The sequence below is a fragment of the Tyto alba genome, unplaced genomic scaffold (assembly GCF_018691265.1).
Source record: "Tyto alba isolate M040663 unplaced genomic scaffold, T.alba_DEE_v4.0 Super-Scaffold_22, whole genome shotgun sequence".
NCBI classification, from domain to species: domain Eukaryota; kingdom Metazoa; phylum Chordata; class Aves; order Strigiformes; family Tytonidae; genus Tyto; species Tyto alba.
In genome coordinates, this window is record NW_024881296.1 from 25,289,700 (window position 1) to 25,304,944 (window position 15,245).

The following is a 15,245-nucleotide window of genomic DNA, read 5'->3' on the forward strand; positions in this document are numbered from 1 at the left end:
AAAGTGCATTATAGACCCTTTACCTCCAGGCCAGTGGCAACATAGACTCCTATACCTGATGTTCCTCGGCCCCATCCCTCATTCCTGCGTGCCTGACAGATTCAGATTTGGGCACTATGCTCGCTACTTCTGACACCCCGCGGTGTTACGTTCGTATCTGCCACGCTGCCTTCAGTAGTAGTCCTGGGGGGCAACCCTGGCTGTGCTACCAATAAATAAACAGCCGTGAAGGTTTGGTGTTGTTTTTGTTTTTTTTTTTTTTTTTTTTTTTTAATGTTTTTGTTGTTGTTGTTGTTTTTGTTTGTGTTTTTTTTTTTTTTTGTTTGGTTGTTTGGTTTTTTGTTTGGTTTTTTGTTTGTTTTGCTTTGGTTTTGGTTTTGTTTATTTGTTTGGGGGTTTTTGGTTTTGCTTTTTTTTTTTTTTTTTTTTCTTTTGGTGAGTCACTTTTCACTTCATTTCTCCTTATGCCTATTGATTTTTGTCTCCCCTTTTCCGGCAAGCCCGGCTCTGCCAGCGGCCAGCTCGGCATCCTGGCGGCCCCCCCGGGTTTTGCTGCCAGGGGAGGGAGCGACTCCTCCCTCGCCGGGGAGCGGGGAGCGGGGCGGGGGGGAGCCGGCAGCGGGGTCTCCGCTCACTCGCTCCGGCTCCGCGCCCGAGGCGGAGCGGCCGCGCTGCGCTGCGCACCCCCTGAAACACCCGGCACCCCCAACACCGCACCCCCCCCCCCCCCCCCGGGCTCCTCCGGCCGCCTCCCGGCGCGATGCCGCGGCCGCGGGCAGGCGGGGCGGCGCGGCGGGGCAGCGGCGGCGGCGGCGGCGGCGGCGGCGGGGGGGTCCCCGCGCCCCAGGCGGTGAGTGAGTGCGAGTGAGGCGGGAGGAAGGGGGGCCGGGCCGGGCCGGGGTGACACCTTCCCGGGGGTCAGAGGTGATGCCGGCGGCGGCGGCGGGGTGGTTTGAGGATCGCGACTGCTGAGGGACCGCCTGGGACTTCGAGCCTGGGTCTTGACTTCGGTAAAAAGCAAAACCCGAGACTTCTCGAAGTCTCGAAATGCGCATCCCTCAGCGCGTTCCGGGCCCCAGCCCCCGAGCGCAGGGCACTCGTTATCCTAAGAAAGAGGGCCACGGGAGTCGGGTGGTACCAGGGTGGGATTATCCGAGGTCAGGCAAACGTGCAGTCCCCCCGCCACCTCTTGCCAGAGACAAAACTTGACTGTTTGGCGGTGCGACTGCACGGTCAGATTGCTCAGGCGCCACTTTAGGGCAGCAGAGTCCTGGAGAACAGAACAAACCAACCCAAACCCTCAGCCACGAGTAAGTGGATATTGGTTAAAATAAAACCGGCGGGTTTCATGGCTATACATCTGTGAGGGAAAGCGTTAAAGAGGAAAGAGGTTTATTTTTTGTTGTCGTTGTTGTTCTTGTTGCGGAGTGGCTTAAGATCATTGCAAGAGCCGTGTTTCACGTTAGTGCAGGCTGTGAACTCCGTCCCACAGCACCTGGCGGTCTGGTGTGAGCCCAGGCCCAGGGCCCGCTCCCCAGGGGGGGCTCAGCTGCAGCGATCGCCCCTGTCAGCAGGGAGAGGAGCCCCGGCCGCCAGCACATCGATCCCGAGGCCAGAAGGGACCCTTACATCATTTAGTCTGACCTCAGACAGGAGCGAGGTGCTGGCTGGTAAACAAAAAGAAAATTGCCAGGGGCTGAATCTCTGCACCGAAACACAGCATTTCTTCGTGACATTGTCAGCTTTGACAAATAGACTCTTCCACAAAAACGTGAGATTAGTGTCTGGGGCTCTCTGCATGAATCTCTTACGCAGGGATGCATGGATCATAAGTAGAAGCTTTAGAGCTTCCAAATGTAAAGCCTGGAAGTGTATTTTACATGCCAGCTGATCTGGTTTTCCATTGTTCCTCCTGCTCCTCAAAACTAGGGCTGCTAGCAGAAATGGACTATTTTCCAATAAGAAAGAACTTACTGAAAAAAAAGAGTTAAAAGGAAAAAAAAAAGGATCAAAAAATAGTTATGTTTTGTTCAAACAAAACTGCCTGTAGAAACATTGTAAAAAAATCAAAATGTTGGATAAGCTTATTTTTCTCTCTTTTCCAATTTCTTTCTTTTTAACCTCTCCTTGTTTTTCTATTTCTGGTGAGAAAGTAGGAAAGAAACAAAAAGAAAAAAACAGACAATTGTTTAGCAGAGAAAGTTAGGATGCTGACTGCCCTGAGATCAGTTTTTACTTTACTTAACTTTTTTTCAAAAGTAATCCTTCAATAGACATTGAAAAAATGCTATTTGCTTTAGACATAGCACAGTCCCAGCACTCACACCCATAGCACGGGGCTGGATCTGTCTAACTGCACTTTGGCGTTCAGTCTTGTCTTCACTTCTAGTTTTATAGATCTGGCTCCCCACTATTTTACTTACACCTGGTACTTTTTCAGACTACCGGTGGTCTCTGAAAATGGAGCAAGACAGTAGCGAATAAGGCTCCTCAGCTCACATCCTGCTTTTTCTGATATTAACAATGTGCATAAACCCCTTGCGGTGGCACAGGAACGGAGCGTTACGGGAGTACCGGGCTGTACTGGGACGTGACCCCAAGAGACAAGGAGGGTGACTCGCCTCCCCAGCCCCGCGCATCCACCCGTTGGGTGCACCATCTGCCGCAGCCCGGCGGGTCCTCCCGGGAGCCTGAGAAATGCGTATCTGCTGCAGATAGTCATGGATGCCTGGCTTGCGTGGTGTGGCAGGAAAAGGGATGACACTATTTGCGGTTAATGAAGTCCAGGGCAAAGCTGCATCCCGCAGTAATTTATTACCTTGGAAAAGAGTGGGGGTGATGCCAGACACATAACTGGCCCTGTGGGAGGGCAGGACACCAGGAAGGCAGCACCAGGAGGGTGGGAAGATGAGGAGGAGGAACGACCTCCCAGTGCCACCACTGCTGGGGACAGCAGCAGCGCCCAGCAGAGCTTGCGGGGGGATTTGTCACAGCTGGCTCTTAGAAAGCCTGCAGCAGGGCCCCTGCGGGGGCTCTGAATCACACTGATTGCACAGTCAATAAAGAAAATCCCACCAGTCCCCATAACCAGGCTGTTGGCTTTTAAACCTCTTTGGATAAAAATCTGTTCATTGTGGTGTTGTTAGAGGTTCAGAGTAACTGAGTTGACTCCAGCTGTGTTAGTAGCGCAAGGTAGTGAGAAAAGAGTTTTAATATATAGACCAGTTCGAGGCAAATTCCAGTCCGGTTTATGACATATAAGCCTGGAGCCACTCCTTGGGATGGCTAGCTTAAATTGAAAGTGCTGCCACTTATTTCCACGGAACCACTCTCTGCCCCCATCAACACAACCAAGACCAGAAATCCTCCTCTTGCATCTATTTCTAAGTTCCTTCCCAGCCATGACTGAGCCAAACCAACCCCTCACCCTAAGGGAGCACCTGCGCTGGGCAGCTCTTGCGGGTACTGCTGGGGGTGAGGGGACAGCAGGGCACAGGACAGGTCCAAGGGGATGCAGAGGTGCCCTGGTCCATGGGGGGACAAAGGAGCCAGCCAATGCCACCCATCTAGGTGCCACTGGGAAATACTGGCTGAGGGCTGCCCGTCCAAAATGTCAGCTAGTAGGAGTGGATGCAGAAGTGTCCAGGGCATGGACCAGTCAGGGTGTGTCTACCCTAGGAGACTCAGCAGCACTTGAGTGTCCTCCTTGGTACTGCAGCTTAATTATCTATAATTGGTATAAATTATAATATCACGCATAATCTGTTAGAGCCAGCCCCGGCACCCATTTGGCCTGTGCCAGGCAGCACTGCCCTGCTCAGCCCCTGCCCCTTTTGCAGCAGCAGTGTCCCGGGATGTTCCCGACAGGGAGCAGAGCCCTGCCTCGGGCCAGGCAGCGCTGGCTGCTGCAGGCACAGCTCGAACCGTGGCACCAGCCGCATCTGCAGGCGGGTTTGTTTTGGCAGCACAGCGCTGCCTCGGAGAGTGTCTGGATGCTCCAAGCCTTTCCCACTCCCTCGCAGACCTGGGAGCTCACCCTTTTCCCTCCTGGCTTATCCCCTTTCCTCCTTCTCTTCTTCCATTTCCCTTACCCTTCCTGAACGACACCAGTTGTACAGCAACAAGATTTGGTCCCTTGCTCCCATCGCCTCAGTCACTCCTGTCACATCTCCATCTCACCCGTTCCCACCGTGCCCGCGTGGACAAGGCCCCCTGTGCTGTGGTGCTTGAACGGTGCTGGCTGGACCCACTCACCTCCCTGTGGGATGAAACGAGACCCTTCCCGTTCGCAGACGGGCAGGGGGCAATGGGTGATGGTGGCCCAGCTGTGGTGAGCGCTGGGGGGTCAAGGCCTGGCTGTACCGAGGGGAGAGGTGGTCCTGCTTCCAAGGTGGAGCAGGGCCACCCCCTTGGCTCTTGTCCCCTCCTTGCTGCTGGCGTTGGTTGAGAGACAAACTGGGGGAGAGGTCCAGGCAAAACCTCATTTAAAGGACTCATCACCCCCCAGGAGCCCCTTTTTCTCCTCTTTTTGGTGGTCCAGTGTGCCAGGGTGGTGACAGCTGCCCCTTCCCCAGCCTCCTCCACATGTGCACACTCACGATGTGGCCAGGGAAAGGAAGGTCCCTGTGAATTTCAATGTGTCCCCTGTGAAAATCTGGTCAAAAACCACAGCTTTACCTGCCAGCACACCTCCTGGAAACCCCCAGGCTCCCCTCTGTGCTTCTGTTTCTGGTGCCCCATGGGGTTTGGTTTAAGTGATCACTTAATGTGAACCGTGCGAAATTTCTGTGTTCCTGTCCATGATGGGTTCTTTCAGGAGGAGAAGGAAGGACGTGGGTTTGCTGCTTTCACAAGTACTCTCACTTAGTGTGATGGAGGCGGGGGTGAAGGGGCTTTTAGTTCATCTTTAGGGACTGGACTGTAGAAGTAAGTGTGTAGATGTGGGGGCACTTCTGAAAGTCCTGAAGAAACAGAAGCCCAAGGTTTTAGAAATGGGTTTAGTTTTCAGTCAATGCTGGCCTTTGCCTGCTGAAGAATCTGGCTGCCTAAAAGTCTTTCCAGATGGCAAAATCATGTCCCTATGTATCTCTGAAGGACGTAACACTTTGAAAGGTTTTCTGAATGAGTAAAACCAAGCAATGCATTTGTGCCTATAAACCAGCAGCACATGGTTAGCCCATCTGAGGAAGAATGACTAAGCTCTGGATTTTCAATTTTTTTATGGAGTGCTTTGAGCTAATAAAGGAGTTTTGATTTCTCTGCCAGTTTCAAAAAGTGAATCATTTGGTGCCAGGGTTGTGCAGCACTCTCAGTACCCTATATCCCACTTCAACGTGCAGAGCACCAGGATACTTTTTAGGCTTTCCCTCCTTTTTTCCTGGTTATGGTCAAGTCTTCAGGCTTTCATCTCCTTGTGGATGCCTGGCATGAAGCCCTTGCGAGGTGCATGTAGGTGATTTCATTGAGCAAATTGCTCCTGGTGAGTGCATCTGAAATTCTGCAATCTGCAGATGCCATCCTTGCGTTATCTGCTGTGTGTCTTGGAATGAGAGCAGGTTACAGGCTAGAGAAAGAAGGGCTGGAGTTTAACTTGTGGCCGCTACTGTGATATCCTCCACAAAGCAAGAAGAGATTTCTGTGAAGTGGAGGAAAACCTCTGAAGAGAGAAAGTATGATGTCATTGATAGTCAGTGCTGGCATCGATGGGTTCAAATTCTTACCACTCTTGGAGCACAGGACAAAGTTAATTTGGGTTCTCTGCACCTGCTGCAGTCTTTCAGGAAAAATCACATGTAGTTTTTCTCCACCAAAGTAGCAGCAACACTTGGAATAAAGTTTTTCCTCATGACATAACATCATTCACTTCAATAAATCAAATGAAAATTACCATCCTCTCCATGTAAATTTATGACCAAACAGAAAATCTGACAGGTATAATAAGTCTGTCCAGCTCCAGGTTTTGTGCCACCAACCTGACACTGGCATTGCCCACCTGTACTGGCTTCTAAGGCATTTCCAAAGAGGGCAGGGAAGTTTTACCGGAGATCACATAGGAGGCTGAGGAGCAGATGGCATCCCCAGTAAAGATACCCAGTAGCCGTGAAGAAGCATGAAGGCTGGGAAGCTCAACAGTCCCAGGGGGCTAGTGGGAACTTCTCATGGAGCTCTTCTTGCACTGATGAGGACTCAGGCCAAAAGGAAAAAAAAATATACATGTGGGAACATCTATGCAAACTCTTCTAAGAAGGCATTAATTTAATTTTTAAAACCATAAAAACTGAATGAGCTTTCCATGTGGAAATAGCCAGTTCAAATCCCCTGGACCCTGATGAATTAATTTATTATTTTTACCAGAAACATGGTGCATGGACTGGATTGATTCTCCACACCCTGATACCTCCCACTTTCTAGATTTAATCCTTTGCTACTGAATCATGGTAGGAAACCTCTCACCCCATCCAGACAGGATTTGTTTTCAATCCACTGAGGCCATCACCTAGAGACTTAAGGAAGGGAATAATTTGGAAGCACTTCTCACCTGCCTCAGCCGGCTTCCAGCCCATTTCTTCTCCAGGTGGCTAGCACCAGAGCTGGGTGAATCAAGGAAGATCCGCACCCCATCCCCGCTGCTGGGCCTGAGGCCCTGCTTCCCACCTCTGTGAGGAGGTAGCAAAATACTGCTGACTCTGTCCCTCACTCAGAGCTGGGTCTGCTAAAGCACATAACCCTGCTGCAAAGCACGGTGGTGTCTGCAGGACCTGCTGTGGGTCCCCACCCCGCGGGAGCGACACTTGGGCTCACGCCATAGCTTCTCAGGAGACCCTCCAGCATCACAGCCCAGAGCTGGGTCTCGCTCTCCCTCCCTCGTATTGGGAGCGAGAGGTGGAACATCAGGTCTGATATTTTCACTGGTGCCAAAATGTGTGAGTCTGTACATATGTAACTTGAAACATATTGCTCATTTAATCTTTGCTATATGCACTTGGTAGATGAAACTGTGGCAACTGTAGAATAACAGGAATAACAGTAACAGAAATAATTTGCTTTACATTGGTTCAGGGAGAGGAACAAACTTGCTCTTCCCCGCAGTGTGGTGCTCTGTCTTTGCCCTCCTGCTGTCACATCGATCCAGGCACCCTGAGCATCACGCTGCCACCGGCGCTTCCCCGTGCATCCCGTTTGCTCTGCAGAGAGCGTGCCGCCGGCGAGCCCGAGGTGGGTTCAAAAATGGTTCCTGGCCGACCTCACCATGCTGCTTGCTGTTGGATGTTGCACCAGATTCAGAAAGTGGTGTCTGCCCTCCCATGTGCAGCTTGTTTGGGAGTCTGCGCTCAACAGCCCCTGTGGGTTTCAAACGGAGGCGAGATGACAGACAACACTGGCAGTTTTGTAAGCTGGTATGGTCAGAGCTCATGATACAAGGGAGTAAGATGGAGAGAAAACAGACCTCTGCCTGTGTCAGGATTCATCCTCGCTTGCCCCGCAGTGTGCCGCTCTTTCTATCGCTCTATCGCTAGACTGGTGATTTATCCTGATACTGCAAAAACAGCGGTGGACAGGCTGTGCACCCCACACGTACCATATTTTAAACTGGAGCTGGAGGACTTCACTGAGCTGAAGTCCTGGTGGGCTCAAGCATGAGGACAACACCCTACAGCATCTTAGGAGAATAACCTTTTCCAAACCCACATTTAACGCTGTGTGCTATGCAGTGACCACCATGAGAGCAACACGGGCTTTGTCACACATGTACATAACAAGAAATTTCAATGTTCATTTGTTTGACTTCTGGTTGGGTATTTGAAGGTATTTGTCAAAGGTAGGCAGAAAAAAGGCCATGATAGTACAAGCATGGGAACAACCATTGCATTCAGAAACCAGCTCCTCTACAGTTATGAAGAAGTGTCACTTACTCCTGTCACACAAACTCCCGCATGCAGAGAGGCCACAGGAGTAAATATACCAGTGACAAACTGGTATAAAACAGGAGTAAATATACCAGTGTCACTCCTGTCTTTCACTGTTCCTAGCAGAAAGGGGTTTTCTAGTATCTCACCACAGTGCTGCTGCAGCTTCACGGCCACGCGTGCTAGCACCTTTCCCTGCAGCGAGAGCGAGGTGACTTCTCCTGCTACTGCTTTACTTTTCTCAGCTGATAACAACCAGGAGTATTGCTCATCTCCTCTGGGAATCTGCATTTGCTTTGGGTTATATGGGCTAGGGCACCGTGGGGGTGGTATCAGCCGGCTCAACTCCCCATCATCCTTCACAGGGCTTGTTCCCCAGCACCGTCCGGGAGCAGGCTGGTTTGCAGTGACTCCATGAGATCTTGGTTTCTGCCCTCCGGGAAATGACTCATCTCACCTCCAGGAGTAAAAATTGAGATTTGGAAGTGAAAGCTGGTGAAATTCTGAAGCATTTGGGACAAAGTTTCAATAAAAAGCAGGTGGTGTTTTTAATCCTTCTTTTTCCAGACAGCAAATGAGGCCAAATGTTCAGAAAGTTGTCTGTAAATATATCACCCATCACCCTGCTTTTAGAGTATCTAAAGAAAATACTGCAAATATGACTTTTATAAGACAGCCATCTCCCAAAGGGCGGTAACCTGCCCTTTATCAGCCTCGTGTCAATGCTTGGCAGCAAGGAGCCATTTCTTGCCCCTGATGCTCCTCCGCTGTGTCACTTGTTCCTGAAATAGCCTCATTCACTGGCTCTTGTGCTTGTGTTCAGATGGCGGGCAGCCACACAGAGCCTGCTGTCCTGAAGTACAGATTTGAGGGATTTGAGCTCTTTAAAAAGCAGGCAGCTCCCCTGTGGATTTGCAGGAGGCAGCTTACCTGCCTCTGAAGCCAGCTTGGTTGCCTCTGCACGGCACCCAGCTTGCTTCTGGGAGCCCAGCTGGGCTCACCAAGAGCAGCCTCCTCTCACCCCACGTTGTGGAGTGCAGAGGTCTGTATTCAACCCAGCTGCTCCAGGAGCCTTTCACAGTCAGCACGGAGATCTGGGCACTTCTAGGAAAGGACATGGCTCCTCCCAAAGCCGGCTGCATAAGCGAGGAAGGGAGAACTGTGCCCTACATGTGCCTATGTCTCCCCATTGCCAGTAAAAGCAGCTCAGGGGGGAGCAGCCCCCATGCAGACAGTGGTGCGGAGGGTGCCCTAATTTGGGCAGACACCCACTGGAGTGCCTTGGCTGGTGGCCCCAGGGCTTTGCCTATGGTGGTGCGGCTATGCACATGCCCTGGCCGGTGCTGCCGTGCCCGGCTGGCTCCGCAGGGCAGCGGCTGTCGTGCCAACTGCTGTGGGGCTTGGAGCCCTGGCACTCGAGGGGACATGTGCAGCATCCAGGAGTCAGGAGCACAAACAGACTTTATCCTCTTCCCATACACGCTTTGTAGCAGTGACTCCTTTAAATGCTCAAGTCCCTCACCTTTGTGGAAGCTTTGCTGGATGATGGAAACTGATAACAAACTCATTCTCATTTCCAGCCCCTCAAGACTGATCCTTCCCGCCGGTGTTCAGCACCATCGCTGTTATTCAGCAAAGGTTTGAGCAAGCCATGGTTGCCTACAGCCAGGTAGGTACATCGTGTGCCATACACACAGTGCCTGCACAGATGTTTCATGCCTGGGAGCAAGGCGATGTACCTTGGCCTGCCCGTGCACATACCACGTGGCGCCGCTGTCAGTGTCCTGCACTGGCCGACCCCCGGCGAGCTGCAGGCGGGGGGGGTCCGTACGCACAGGGCCCAGGGGGGCTGAGCTGGCCGAGCCGCGGGTGCAGAGCGGGGGGATGCTGCTGCTGTGGAGGGCAGGGAGGGGAGAGGCAGTGGGAACCGCATGGCCGTGCATTGTCCCCAGCCGCTCTTCTTGCCCTCCTTCCCACCAGGCCTGTGCGAGCACGGCAGGAGCTCAGCCTCTTCCTCCCATCTCTCCTACCCCAGGACAAAGGCTGCCAGTGCTGGCTCCTTGTTCGTATTGGTTGCTGCCTATGCTGTTTGAGAAGCCTCCATTGGAAGTTTCCCCTGCAGAGTGTTTCTATTCTTTGCTTTCCAGCTGTTTTTCTTCCTTTTGGGTAGCAAAGCCTCTAAAACAGGCAGAAGAGTTGGCTGTGATAGCATGTACTGCCTTATTTTGCTACAGGTCATGGCTCACCTAGCCAAACAGATGGGAAATTTCTGCTGATGTTAGTGGCTGTGCCTCCTTCCTTCATTAAACTGATTTCCAATATGTAGAGGAACGCTATCATTTGAATTGCAGCTACTTCACTGCAATGCCCTGACTTCCCTACTATCCTCTGATAAACCCAGTCCAGTCAGTCAAATGGCGCTGCTAACTGGGCATGGTGGTGTTGCAAGTAGGCTCATTATGTGTTGAAAAACAGAAAGCTTACAGAGGCAAGATGGGAAGGGCAGCAGTATCTTGTGTCTTCAGGTAGCAAAAGTCTGAGTCCTTGAGCATTCCTCACTTGAGGAATAGGGCAAGTTGTGCTGTACAAGCACTTGCAGTTAATTATTCTTCTGTTATGTTTCTCTTCAGAGTGAGCACATTTTTTACATTCATTTCTTGACATGAACATCAGGAGCTGTCAGACTGTGAGAAAGTCTGAGTTTAACACATTTTCCTTTTACTGGAAACATTCCTGATTGAAGTCTGCACAGCGGATCTGCATGACACCTCCTGGCTTGCCATACAGCTCCATCTCAGACCCCAGAATCATCCTACAGCCTGGGGGGACAGGTGGAACTCAAATACTGAACAAGTGCCCAGGACTCACTGCCCTGTTTTCTTTGATGCCACAATTTACTAGGTGTTACAAGCAAAAAATACTGTCACCACCACCACCCCCAAGCCCTACAAACTCCAGGAGCTTGCTCAAAAAAGGATCTGTTGATGTTGCTGTAGGAAGGAGACAGCAGCATTGCTGTGTTGGCTGGTGATGGGTGACTGGCTGGAGGGGCAGTTGTGCCCCCCCTCTGGCCCAGAGTCCCTGCCTCCTCCAGCCTCTGGCTTTGGCTTTCAGACCTCTGTCCATGAGAACAGACCTGTCTGGGCAGGAAAGTGGTCCCAGTGCCTCATGCCCCCTTCATGCACAGTATGGGTCCTCCCTCTCATTTCTGCAGGAGGCAGCATTTCCTAAGAGCACAGTACGCTCCGGGTTGATGCTGGTGCCATCAGTTAATTTGCAGCTGGTGCCAACAGCTAATTTGTCTGTGACCTGAATGTATGGAGGCGAGAGGTGTGCTCTGGCAGTCTACCCCATTTTACCACCCCTTAAGACAGCCAGTTTAAGCTACCTCAGCAAGACAAGAAAACATCAGATGCCAGCACTGGGCTGCCCCTACAGTAGGAAAAGGGAGGGAGAGGGAAAGCGGCAGAACTGGGAAAAACAGCCCTTGGGACCCGGGTTGGTCTGCTTGCACTTCAGGCAGTGAGCTGGGGGAGGGCAGAGCGGGAGCTGCTGCTCCTCCAAGCATTGGTTCAGCAGTAGCTGCCGCTTCCCTGTGCCCTGAGCCTTGACTCCACAGCCTGCCCAGCTGCCCGAGGAGCATCGCTCTCCAGACAGCGTGGGCAGGAGAGCTGTGATGGTTTTCACGCTCTCGGCAGCTTGCTCCCCTGGGTGCCTGCCTGCTTTGTGTATCCTTCGAGCTGGTGCGATTCCTGCCAGACAGACTGGGCAGAGCCACAGCTGCTTCATCAGTGCCTACCTCACAGCGCTAAAGGCCCTGAATCAGCTCATCTCACAAAAGGAAGTATCATTTCCACTGAGTAGATCTGAGTCAATGAATACACAAAACCCCTGAGGTGCAGAAGAGGCTCGTGTAAAAATCAGGTTAAACTCAGTTTCCTTTGTGCCGCAAACAGTCCTTTCCTGAGACTTCCCAGCCCCATGGCCAAGCCACTGGTGGCTTTACCATGACACGAAGCATCAGAGAAGGCCCACAAAGCCCTGTGGAAAGTTCTCTTTGTTTGTCTGTGATCAGCACAAGTTAATCAGCCTTTAAATTAAAAATGTCTTTTGTATTCCAAAAAAACATTGTCATCTTGGGCAACACTCCAGACTCGCTGCCTGCAGACATGGTCTAGAGCCTCGGAACCTACAGAAGCATAAACAGAAAAGTCTCTGTTACACTTAAGAGTAAGAAAATTGTCACAAGTTGAAATTGTCATTAAGAACCCACCTTCATAAAACTGCCACCTTTCAGGATTCAGAGCGGTCACAGGTGGAATATCCCCTTGATTTTTCTCTGCAGGTAGGAAGCTGTGCAAATACCATGGATCACTTACTGGAGCATTGCCCTTCATAGCCACATAGCCATAGCAAGGATGAATTTCAAGTGGAGATGAAAGCCTTTGTGATCTGATTGCCAAACCCGTGAACCATCCGGTCCTGACTGTTCTCAGTCCAAATGGTGATTTTCCTTTTCCCCTACAGAGGTTCACAAAACACCTGACTGGGCTAATGCAGGTGAATACAGTAACTGAACCATAAGTAATTTCCAGAAAATTGATGAGTTTATTCATCTTGCAGATTCAACTGCCCAGAAACTAGTTTGTTATCAGTAGCATTAGGAAAAGGTAACATAAGCATACTCCCACACTTACTTTCTGGTTATTAGCCAACATGCCGATTAGAAATCCTTTGGCTTTATATGGGAAAACTACTAATGACAAACTGTAAGAAGTAGGGCAAACCTTTTGTTTTAAAGCACATTCTCCATAGCAAACTGAGACTCTGAAGGAACTTACTCCTTGGGATGTTGTCTAGAGGACGTTTCCTGACAGTTGATGTTTATTTTTGTATCAGGCATCTTCTCTACCTCTGAGGCTGAGTTTGCATATTGCTCATTTGGTGCTAACTTAATTACCCACTCCTGGCAGGGAAGACATTAAACAAGGGGCATCCTCCTCAAACATTTATGGGGACAGGTTTCCTACCCCAAAGGTTTTCCACTGGGTTTTCCACTGATGTAGTGTTGGAGAGGTCAGTGGACCCAGACCAACACTTGCCATGGCTGCAGATGCAAATGCAGAAGATGAGAGGAGCAGTGTAGTGAAGACAACGCTCAGCTGGGCTTTCAGGAGAGTGAGGCAAGTCTGATCTGCAGCTTTTATTGTGACATTGAGAAAATCATTTAATTAGCTACTGTCTTGATTTCCAGCATGATAGTGAAGCAAGCACTGCATTTCCTTGCAGAGGGAAACATCTGTTCGGGGGGTCTTCACACTGATGGAACAAGGAGTGTGGGAGCTTGGGCTCTGTGTGGTCTTTTCTGGGTTGCCCTGCCTCCTTCCCCTGCCCAGACAGCCAGGTCCAAGCAGGGAGACACAGCATGTACTGAGCTCTCCGACAGAGATGCTGGATCCCATCCCACCACTGAAGATCTGATTCCTGTCACTGTGCAACCACATTTAGCCGCTTTTTAATTTTAATTTTTTTTCTTTTTTTTTGGTGGTGTGACAGACTTGACTTGCCAAGCTGAGAAAGCTCAGGGAACTATCTGCAGAGATGTAGAGGGGGCAGAGATGCAGAGGGGGTGAGTCATGCAGAGTCTGACGGGGCTGACGGCAGAGACCCTTTGTGGAAAGGCTGTGGTTAAAGGAGGTGGGAGGGTTTCTTGCTGGCCACAGGACTGAAGTGGGCAGGTGTAGATGAGTCAAGTGAAGGCTGCTGCAAAACAAGATCTCTGAGGGCAAAATCAGTGGGACTGCTGGTAACACTACGGAGTTTTATGGGTCAGCTTGAAGCTTCGATTTCCTTTCTGTACCCTCCTACTGCTTCTTGACAACCATGCTGCTCCTGCCCTTCACTTTTTCTCTTCATTCACTTTTACTCTCTTCTTCCATTTTTCATCCTTTGTGAGCTTATACTAGCTATATGCTTTAGCTTCCTTGTTTAACCAGCTGATGATAGCACTGTGAGGTTTCTTTCACAGGCTGACTGATGGGAAAATAACAACTAAAAAAATAATGCTATCATAGCACCAGCTGTATGGAAGCATAGTGGGTAGGGTTCTGCTTTTCAGGGGAAGAGGGGGCGTCCACCCCCTCCTCTGGTCCAGACGACATTTCACCTCTGCACCGCAAGTCCCTATCTGTAACATGGGGTTAATAATGCTGCCTTTCCTCATAGGGGTATGGCGAGGAAAGGAGTACTTAACAACTCAACAGGGTGATGGGGTTGATTCATTTGGAGGTAGGCATAAGACAGTCAGGAGCTGCAGAGATCTGGAGCAAATCCAAAAGATGAGGTTTTTCAGGGTAAGACTTGTCCCTTTATTAACTGTTAGCATAACAGGACTCTGATCCATGTGGGATCCCTCTTTTTTTATAATACCAGTAATAAGGGAAAGTACTTCATATTAATTGAGAGAAGTTTACTTGAGAAAGAATTTTGTGAAAACAGACCAGTTTATAAACACAGAAGTAACATATTCAGCTTCTCGTATGAGTTGGTTCAAAGCAGTTCATAGAAACTGTTCTGATTAGATCTGAGAGGTTGGCTGACATTATTACAGAAGGTGTCTGCTTTCTTTGGAAATGTTACGATTTTGTCGAAAAAAACAACACTAAAAATATCACCAAACTAAAAAGCTTCTCAATGGGAAAAATATGCCATCGTTGGTAGAGACATTAAAACTTTAATTCTACCTGTTTTCTAACTCATAACTTGGCCTGCGAGACTCCCTTTTGTGCTTTTGATAAATTACAGTCTCATGAAAGTTGTAATACAGATTTATTCAATTAACGCCAAAAACATAGTTTTCATGCCAGGAAAGCTAAGCACATTTTGAAACAATATTGCCCTGCTGCTGATTGATGTCACCGCATACGTATGTGTGGCTCCAAAACCAGTCACTGGGGGCTATGATCAGATGAATTCTGCAGTACAGCAGACATCTGGGCAAATTTTATCCAGAAATGGCCAGCATTCTGCAGCTCTAACAGGATGCTTTTAGAATACAGGTTTCTGTGTTTTTTTTGAAAAATGTTGTACCTAGAAAAGAGAGCTTGTAAAAGGCCTTAGAGGGATGGGGGCTTCGGTGCTGTGGTCCTGTCAAAAGACTGGTCTGAGAAGAGGTAGCCTCAAGTGGAGAGATGCGCTGACGAAAATCAGGAGCATCACACTGCAGGCCTATGCGATGGCTAATTAACACCCATGACAACTTACATCCTGCCTGCTGGTGGAAAGGAAACATGCTGTAGGCGTCCCACGGCTGACAGTCACGCCTGGTGTTTCCCCCGT

General features: G+C 50.1%; 1 protein-coding gene across 1 annotated transcript in view; it reads left to right on the forward strand.

Moving 5' to 3' along the window:
- Positions 1 to 9,547: 9,547 nt before the first annotated feature.
- Positions 9,548 to 15,245, forward strand: part of LOC104357538 (T cell activation RhoGTPase activating protein) — a 42,815-nt gene continuing 37,117 nt past the window's right edge. The window contains exon 1 of the mRNA XM_032983269.2: positions 9,548 to 9,576. The gene's annotated coding sequence lies outside the window, so the exon portion shown is untranslated. The remainder of the gene's footprint in view (positions 9,577 to 15,245) is intronic.